Below are 10,455 nucleotides of genomic sequence, written 5' to 3'. Positions count from 1 at the left end.
CCCTGAGCAGAAATATGCAAATATACAATATGGTAATTTAAACTGTATCTATCACCAATTTTTAAGACAGGGCAGAGGTCACCATACATATTACAGTCTGACTGTACAATCCACTTTAGATTTACCAAAGCTATGTAATATGAGGACCAACCAAAACTAACCAATCAATTTGTATCCAATCAGGCAAGCCACTGCACTACATATTCATGGGTATTAAAGCACAACTCCGGGCGTGACCGCCAGTTCTTCTCTTCCACCTTCTTCTGGTCCTGCATTATAAGTGATGATGGCGGTAAGAGGGGCGGTGATATGACCGGAGCAGAGGAGCAGCTTCGAGGGACTGGTAATCACTACTGGATTTGATGGGTAGGAAGCAGGGGGCGTCCCGAGGCCGAGTGACACCCGGAGCCGAGAAGGGGGTGACACCCCACTGTGACGTCATCGCGCATTCGCGTGCCGTCGCCCCGTGCGCGATGACGTCATCGCGTGAATGTCTGACTTTTTATAGGGGGTGACACCAAAATGACTGTCAGTCATTTTGGTGTCACCCCTCCAATGGTGGCACCCGGGTGAGGGCCGCACCCCCCGCATAACGCCACTGGTAGGAAATCTGTAAGACTGTGGAGTAAGGTAGGTATTCCTCCCTATTAAAACCTTCCTAGGCTAAATGAGCATTATACCCTGTATTTACAGGAAGGGTGGGGGGGGAGAGGGTATGCCACCAGTAAAGCCAAAACTCCCGATCTTGCATGCACATTTTGTATTTTGCCCAACCCAGAGGATGGATATGATAGCTAGAAGTGCTGCACCGATACCAGTATCCATGTCTGTGCCGATACTGAGCATTTGCATGAGTACTCATACTCGTGCAAATGCTCCGATACCCAAAATCAATACTGGCGCTTTAATTTCTGCAAATTAAGCTGCTGTTTTAGGTCCCCCGCTTGCTGGGGAACTCATGGCAGCCTTTTTGGGAACTACACCACACATATCCCCCTCCTAATACCCTCTGCACATCTCTCCTTCCTGACATCCTCTGAACACCTCCCCCTCCCGAGACCCTCAGCACATATTCCCCTCCTAATATCCTTTGCACATCTCCCCCTCCTGAGACCCTCCGTACATCTCCCCCTCCTGAGACCCTCCGTGCATCTCCCCCTCCTGAGACCCTCCGCACATCTCCCCCTCCTGAGACCCTCCTCACATCTCCTCCTCCTGAGACCCTCCGTACATCTCCCCCTCCTGAGACCCTCTGCACATCTCTGCCTCCTGAGAGCCTCCGCACATCTCCCCATCCTGAGACCCCCCCCGCACATCTTCCCCTCCTGAGACCCTCCACCCGGAGACATCAGGCCGGCACCCAGGAGCAGAGCGGCAGCACAGAGTGATCTGTGTAGAGGTATTGTGCAGAAAAACTCCACCTGAACTCCACAGCTACTTTAGAGATATTGTCTGCTGTCCCTGTCCTATGCTTTATTCTGCATTGCTGTATAATGTATTGCTGGTATTTGAAGTCCTCTATCGCTAGTGTCATTCTGCATTGCTGTATAATATTTTGCTGAGATTTGTAGTCCTTTATAGCTGGTGCCATTCTGTATTGCTGTATAATGAATTGCAGGGATTTGTAGTCCTCTATAGCTGGATGCCATTCTGCATTGCTGTATAATGAATTACAGAGATTTGTAGTCCTCTATAGCTGGTGCCATTCTGCATTGCTGTATAATGTATTGCTAAAATGTATAGTCCTCTATAGCTCGTGGTATTCTGCATTCCTATGTAATGTACTACTGAGATTTGGAGTCAGTGGCAGAACTACCAGGGTTGCAGTGGTTGCAGCTGCGATCGAGCCCTGTCGTTCTACCACTAAAGTCATAAAGTCATAAGTCTGTATTGTTTTAGAAAAACTGTCACATGACACTAAAAAAATATATTATCGGTAATTGGTATCGGCAAGCATTTGAGGAAAAGTAACTATACTCTGTCTGGAAAAAATGGTGCATCACTAATAGCCGGCCAATTCACATTTCCAGAAATAATTATTAGCTTCTTCTATGACAGGTCTGCTTTATATTAGATTTGGCATTGTTTCAATGGGGCGCAGCAGTTGTGGGTTGTACGAGTCTTGTTTATAAAGGTGACACCATTCCACGTTTCATTATCTCTTGTTGTGCAGTGAATTGATGACAGGGCACATTGCTGTGTTCGTCGACAAACAAAATAGTTTTAATGACCCAGAACTAATAACCGTTCTGCTAATGTAATGTTACAGGGTAATCATAACACTGATAAATGGCTTGCAGCTACTCTTGTCCTGATAAATTCAGGGAACAACTCATTATGGAGATTACAAAACTTTATATATAGATTAACCTTCAACAAATCACTTATTTACTGAGCGTGGTGTGCAGGAAAGTGGGCGCATCCTCTCGGATGGTGATAACAGGGTTCTAAGCTCCTTAAAAGGGGACTTTAGTGTAGGGACTCTTTCCCCGGGTCCACATAACAACAGCCTGCACTTTTTCTGATTGGTTATGTTGTGGTGTGTGGTCTGCAGGATGGGCTGGTCAGCTAAAACATCATAACTCTGTCACATGGTGGACCCAATTAGGATCTCTTCCCTCATAACCAATAGGATCTTCCTATTGATTTAGTAAATACCTAAAACAACTGACCAGATCCTACTGAACACAAGCCCTTTCTCCTGATTGGAGGGCAATCAGGAGAAAGACTCTCAACCGGCCAGATTCTATAGATGCCATGTCTTTTCTACTGATTGGAGGACAACCAGGGGAAAGACTCTCAACTGGCCAGATCCTACAGAACACATACCCTTTCTCCTTATTGTAAGACATCAGGGGAAAGACTCTCAACTGGCCAGATCCTTTAGATGCCATGTTTTTTCTACTGACTGAGGACAATCAGGATACAGACTCTCAACTGACCAGATCCTATAGATGCAATGTTCTTTCTAGAGATTGGAGGACAATCAGGAGAAAGATTCTAAACTGACCAGATCCTATAGATGCAATGTTCTTTCTAGAGATTGGAGGAGAATCAGGAAAAAGATTCTAAACTGGCCAGATCCTATAGATGCAATGTTCTTTCTAGAGATTGGAAGACATCAGGGAAAAGACTCCCAACTGGCCAGATCCTTTAGATGCCATGTCTTTTCTACTGACTGAGGACAGTCAGTGGAACACTCTCAACTAGTCAGATTCTATGGATGTCATGTCCATTCTAATGATTAGAGGACAGTCAGTATAGAAACACTCTCAGCTGGTCAGATTCTATAGATGCTATGTCCTTTCTACTGACCGAGGACAATCAGGATAAAGGCTCTCAACTGGCCAGATCCTATAAACTGCAACCCTAATTGACAAGCTCTGGACCATTTCACTAACTGACGAATATGTCCAGAACAAGCTGGAGAAAGCTTCTGTTGGCTAATTCCAATTGGCCTTTTGAAGCCGTTATTTAGGCAAATGAAAATTTGAGCAGCGCAGTAGGTAAGTATATCAATTTATTCCGTTTTTTCCCCCCAAAAAATAGTGAAGTTCACCTTTAATGACATGGAATCTTGCTGTGTTCATTCTTCCTGCATTTTTGTCTCTCTGCGTCATTTAAGGATTTCAAAAGAGGATAAAACAACCTTCTGTGCTCTGGTAGTAGGCAGTGCCAGGTATGCAGGGTTGGTCCGCTCTGCTATTTAGTTAGTGTGGTTATTCATTACACGAGGTTGGTGCCAATTGGCACCCCTCGTGCACTTTATACTGTGTGCTAGGCAGTTGTACCTCCCTCGTCTCTTTGTAGGCTGTGAATGGCTAACCCTTGGCACTCCAGGTGTAGAAGTACTACAAGTTTCAGCATTCCCTTGCTGGAAGCAGATAAACAAGTCACCCAAATCAGGATTACTGTACAGATCTGGAAGAAATACACAAAGCACCCCAAGTTAGTAGCAGACGTAAAGAGTTAAATGATATCTTAGGCTCAGATTGTTATTATTATTAATTTTTTTTTCCGATAGAACAGTTGACTGCTCCAGGGGGCTAGAGCAGAGAGGCGTATTTTCCTTACATGGGATAAGCAATAAATAAAAACTGCTTTTACAGGTGAACTGTTTTGTGAAAGTGTCCCAATAGTGACACGGTCAATTTAAGGAGGCTGTAAAATGAGTAATGGAAATGCTCCCCATCCCAAATTAATAAATAAATAAATAAATAAATAAATGAATTAATTAAATAAATATAGTTGAGCTTAGGTTTTTGTGCCCAAAAAAGTATAAATGGTTGTTGCGTACCTTGCCTTGTGTTACAGAACATGATGGTACTATATAAATAAAGATAAATCACAGTAAATAATAATTATAATAATAGGCGACACACGCCACCTGTTCAGGGGAGCACCCAGGATGACATCATGTAGTTTACTATTATTGAAGGATTATATACCTCCCAGCTCTATGGAATGACAAGGGACATGCTTAATACGAAACATTATAATAGGAAAGAGAGAAAATCAAAGCTAGAATGCATTAAAGAGGATCATTTGTGATTTATTTTTTAAATTATAGGCCACCTCCTGGAATAAAAAAAAAGGTGTCAAGCACTACGTACCCTGTCCATGCTTCAGTGCTGTTATTAACTTCTTCCTCCGTCCAATGTCGCTGGTCTCTTCTGCGTTGAATGACAGCCAGCTTCATACAACATCTTCCTATGAGCTCAGGCTGTCATGGACCTGCCCCCTGGGGGCACATAATCACCCAGCCTAGGAGGAAGGAGGACCCCCCACCACTGCCATAAAGGAAGATGAAATTGCAGGATTTGGAATTGAAGTGCCACACACCTTTTAATTTTCCAGATACATCTTTATGAGGTTGAGGGGACAGTATAGAAATATCCAACGCGTTTCAAGGGCTTATACATATACCCCCTTTAGTCAGGGCTTACTAAAGGAGAACATATATCAGGCCTGTAACAGCTTGAATTTGGATTCCTGTGTTGTCCAGTGTGTGAAAATGCATAGAGCTCTTCAAGCAGCTGGTATGATATAATTGAGTCAGCCCGATGACTATATTAAAAAAATGTAAGTATAGGTTTACAAAAAAGGATCCAAGGATGGCTTTAGGGACAATGGAGGAGAAAAAAGGGTGGTGGCTAGAATTCTGCGTCAAACTTCCATAATTTCATACCTCTCACCTCTAACGTCCAGGGTCGAGAGCTATCTTCACATGGAGTAAGCTAAGATAAATAAGAAAATAAGGGAATGCATATGATACTGACATTCTTACCCACATGGTTCCTGCATGCCCATTCTTGCAGGTGACCACTGTGCATAACTTCTGGGGTACACTCCTGGCTCTGACCCCCATTCCAAACTAAAGGTCCTTGTTGCAACTCCACCCCAGCAGCCCAACCCAATCCACCACCAGCAATAGTTCCAACCACACCTAGTACTGAAAAAATGATGGATCTATAAAGAAGATCCTTTCACCCTTTACATTATCCTAATATACCTTTCGGATGTTTGTCTGTAGTAAGCAGTTACATCAATAAATTGCTGCATCGACTCAGTTCAATGCACCAGTTGGAACAAAGCTTCATCATTTCATAGGGGCCAGTAAATAAAATATGTTATTTCAGAAAAAAAAACCTCCATCATTTGAAAGAGAGAAGAAAAAACCATCAATACTTCATGAGCAAAACATGTTTTGATGCTTTAATGGATATCTTAAATGGTGAACATCAGCAAAAAAAAATTCCCATGAAGGTGCTTTTAACGGAAAGAGCGGCCCTTATCAGACACAAATAAAAAAGTTGTCCAGTTACTATACAGTATGTAAAACCTTTCCTTCATAATAAAGCTTAAAAATATACAACAAAATCAGTTATTTGACAGGTCTACATATCAAAACAGAAGGACTTGCCGCTTCGATTTGATGGCCATTTGGGAACGATGGAATTGTCTTGATTGATATGAAGTGGTACACCAGGTCCCAAAACACTTTCTATGGATTGCCCAAGGAAGATTCCTCATGTGGAAGCTAGATCAGATCCCGCAGAATGGGAATCTTTGCCTGTGTGGAGGTCAACCTATTTATCGATCAGAAAGCAAAAACTGCCCTTATAGTCCTCCTAGTGAAAGCCAGGACTTCAACCTCACAGCCAGTTTTACCAATGAGCCAATCTTTATGTGGTGGCTATTAAACTGATCCAGCCCTGCAGTTCATTCTGGCATAGAGTTGGATCAGTAATGGGGCCCTCCGGCTGTAGGGAGAAATAAACAGTTGTGAAACACCCTCCATCTAATTTAAAGGAGGACAAAAAGGGCATTTGCCCCAAGTGCACCAAACTTCAAGTATTGTAACTATTTTTCTGAAATAGCTCAGCCCCGGAGGAGACCTAAGTGTCAGGGATTTACCTGCTGGGCCCTCCTCCAGCCACAGAGTTGGAGTGATTTTTTGTGCACCTTTTTTGCATCTTGGTGCTGATTATCTCCTGCAGCCCCTTTCAGCCACTTCATGTGTACATGCATTCACTCCAGCTTTGGTTCCACATCATCTCTTTGGACCAGGTTCCCGATGGACACAACAGTGGACCATGCCTCAGCAATGTGCGTTAGAATAGTCACTTGTAGTCTCCAGGGGTGACAATGCTGGGGTACAGTTGGGAAACAACTGTCACGTTATAACAGGAAGTAGCTAATTAAGGACCTCCATGGCAGGATCAGCAGATATTATTTTAATGAAAGCTGCAGATTTAAAAACACTAAAACTTATAAAATAATTACATGAACTTGTTGCAGCTTATTTTACGTTTTTGTGGTGGAATTTAGATCTACCTTCAAGTGTATATAAACCCTAGTGGTCAGCACATCATAGGAAACTAGAAACTAAGTGCATTTCTGGCAGTTCGGGTATTTTTCTGTACCTGCAAAGTCTTTAAAGTGCTACATGAAAAATGTGCATTGTACTGCATACATTCTCCTCCCTAAGGCCTTGTTCACACCAAGCGCGTTCCAGGAGCAGAGCAGAGCAGTTACAGACCAGATCAAAACTGCGTCCAATGTATTCCAATGGTATTTTTGGCTCTACTTCACACCGCAGCGCTCAGTTCCAGAGCATGTAAAAAAACTGCAACAAGCCCTATTTTACCTGCTCTGGAACGTATGCAAACACATCAAAAACGCATGCAAACGCCCTGGAATGCACTGAAAGCCCATTTTAAACTAAACAATAATTATTTTTTTTAACCAAAAATGGCCCGGAACGCATTGAAAACGCGGCAAAAAACACGGCAAAACCGCGGCACAACCCACTGCACTGCGTGTGCAGAAACTCATGCAGATCTGGTCTGCATTTGGTGTGAACAAGCCCTCAATTCCAGGCGTCTTCCAACTGGTCAGATGATGAGTGGAGTCCTTCCTCTTCTTCTCCTCTGATGTCAGCAGTGGGTACCTCTAATTTCTGCAAATAATGGTGCTTGTGTTATGTCACTTTTTGCAGCACTGTACTGTGAGTCCTGACCTATTATGGTGTGCCCATGCCACCCTGGGCTGCCATTGACATTTTGTAGAGACAGAATATTTTGGGAATTTTTTGCCTCCATTTTGCTGATCATCAACTACAACCTGAGAATATTGTTATTTCACAATGGACAGCATTATATCAGCCTTTCTCAACCAAGGCGCCATGGCAACCTGGGATGCTTTCTAGCTTTCTAGCTTCATCAGCGGGTTTGTGATGTGAAGGGGAGACTCTGATGTGGAAGAGGGGGACTCTGATGTGAAAGGGGGCTGGTGATGTGGAGGGGACACTCTGATGTGAAAGAGGGGGACTCTCATGTGTGTCTCAGATGGGCTCTGCGGGGTCTCAGGTGGGCTCTGTGGGATCTCAGGTGGGCATTGTTCACCATAGAGAGTCTGTGGTGGGCTCTGCGGTGTCACTCTCAGGTGGGCTGTGTGGGGCTTCAGTTGGGCTCTGCAGGGTCTCTGGTATGTGCGGGGTCTCAGGTGGGCTGTGCAAGGTCTATGATGGGCTCTACAGTAGTGAGTGGTGGAGTGATCTATTCTTCGGCTCTGAAGTCAGAGCCAGCAGAGCTGAAGAGAAGGAGAAGGAGCAGGCACGGGAACTTGTTCTGGAGGTAGGTTTTTTTTTTGGGTGGGGGGTGGAATCGCATACAAAATTTTGCTATGGTGCCCTGTGATTTCTAGTTATGCCCTGCATGTGCTCCAAAAATTGTATTTGTGAGCCCGCTTGTACCCTCCCTGATATCGTGCGTCTGTGGGCACTTATTTCATGCATTGTTGTGTGTGTGGGACATTTTTTCATCCAGGATACGATAACTGTGATTACATCGATTGGAAAGGTGTTGACTTGCAGATGTAGCAATCTGTTGAGGAAGCGGGTTATGCAAGACTTTTCTTGTGTAAGCTTTGGTACATAATCCTGCTAAGAGTCTGCTAGGGATGAGAGCCGCAGTCACTCTCTGAGGACCCATGATAATGAAAAAACGGAAACAACACATAATTTTACCGCTGGAACTTCTCACGATTCCTGCCAGGAGATGTTAAAGTCTCTGAGTTTATTTTTCTGAGTAAAGCCGAATGTTCGGGAGGCGTACCTTTCAGCCAAAATTAATTTGACATATTTTAAAGTAGACAGTCCCTTGGGAGAGGTAGAAAAACTTGATGCAAAACTATAGGCGGGTCTAAGAAGCTCTTTTTAATGCAGTTATTTGTTGGTTAAATAACACTGAGCGCTGAACTTCGGCCTTCCCTTCAGTCTTGTACAGTTGTACCGACTCCTCTCCTGGGCTGCAATTGCTTCCTCTGATTTCCCTGCACACTGTGAGCTTCTCACAATGTGTATTAGAAGCTGCAGGAAGTCAGATAGAGCCTACTCAGCCTACCCTGTTTGCTACCCAGCCCGACTCTCCTTGGCCCTCACCTTTCATTTATTGGATTTGAGTTCTTTCAATCATGGAGACTCAGCATCACATGTTGGCGTTACCTAGGTTGGTATGCATTGCAAATACAGTCTGCCTAGGACTGCCCACTGCTCCAGACTGGCATTCACTCATCAGGGCATTTTGGTATTTACATACCTCCTCGCAAGGGCCAGCCCACTGCTTGCATAAGGGCTAAGGACTCTTTAGAGGAGTACTGAGGCAAGCTATGTACATCACCTTGCCAGCCCCTCCCACCAGCCATGATCTGCTGCATTGAAGGAGAAACACAGAGACCCAGTGATGACACAACTGGGTTAGGGTTATGGTACGTAATTAAAACAGCAAGGTTTTATTTTAAAATGTTATTAGTAAGTTGATGTGGAGGAAAAGGAGGAACCAAGAAAGGCAAAATGTAAGCAGATCAAACTCCAGATCTCCTTCTAGATTTAGATTTATAGAACAATTTTGTCTGTGTCTTCAATAGGCAGATTTCCTTTTATTTCCTCTTCCAAAGACATAACAGGAAGTGAGAAGTATCGCCATCTGCTTGAGTAAGACTCAAGAAACAAACTACTAACTTCAAGGGCCCTGAGGGTCGCAGATTGGGTGCTGAGGGGCCACATACTCCCACTGGGCCACAGGTTGGGCACCATTGGCTTGAGTAGGCACTAAGAAACAAACTGCTATCTTCAAGGGCCCCATGGGATGCAGAATAAGTGCTGAAGCTGAAGGGCTGTCTGTGCCCCACAGGTTGGGCACCATTGGCTTGAATAAGCACCAAGACACAAGCTATTATGTTCAAGGGCCCTGAGGGCCACAGAATAAGTACTAAAAGGCTGCATGCACCCCTGGGCCACAGGTTGGGCACAATTGGCTTGGGTAAGCACCAAGACACAGACTACTATCTTCAAGGGCCACAAAGGGTATGCAGAATAAGTGCTGAAGGGCAGCATGCACCTCCTGAGCCAGAAGTTTGGCACCACTGGCTTAAGTAAGCACCAAGACACAGACTACTATCATCAAGGGCCCCATGGGTAACAGAATAAGTGCTGAAGGACTGCATGCACCCACCAGACCACAGATTGGGTACCATTTACTTGAGTAAGCACCAAGACACAAACTACAATCTTCAAGGGCCCCACACGCTGCAGAATAAGTGCTGAAGGGCTGCATGCACCCCTTGGGCCACAGGTTGGGTACCATTGGCTTGAGTAGACATCAAGGCACAGATTACTGTTTTCAAGGGCCCCAGGGGTTGCAGAATAAGTGCTGAAGGGCAGCATATGCTACCTAGGCCACAGGTTGGGCACCATTGACTTGAGTAAGCACCAAGACACAGACTACTATCTTCAAGGGCCCCACGGGATGCAGAATAAGTGCTGAAGGGCCAAATGCACCCCCTGGGTCACAGGTTGGGCACCATTGGCTTGAGTAAGCACAAGACACAAACTACTATCTTCAAGAGCCGCAGAACAGGTACAGAAGGTAAATGTCCAAGCTATTGTTATTA

The sequence above is a fragment of the Nanorana parkeri genome, unplaced genomic scaffold, assembly GCF_000935625.1.
Source record: "Nanorana parkeri isolate BGI_ZX_2015 unplaced genomic scaffold, ASM93562v1 scaffold15, whole genome shotgun sequence".
In the NCBI taxonomy this organism is placed as follows: domain Eukaryota; kingdom Metazoa; phylum Chordata; class Amphibia; order Anura; family Dicroglossidae; genus Nanorana; species Nanorana parkeri.
The sequence above is the reverse complement of the archived record's forward strand: the minus strand, read 5'-3'. Positions refer to the sequence as shown.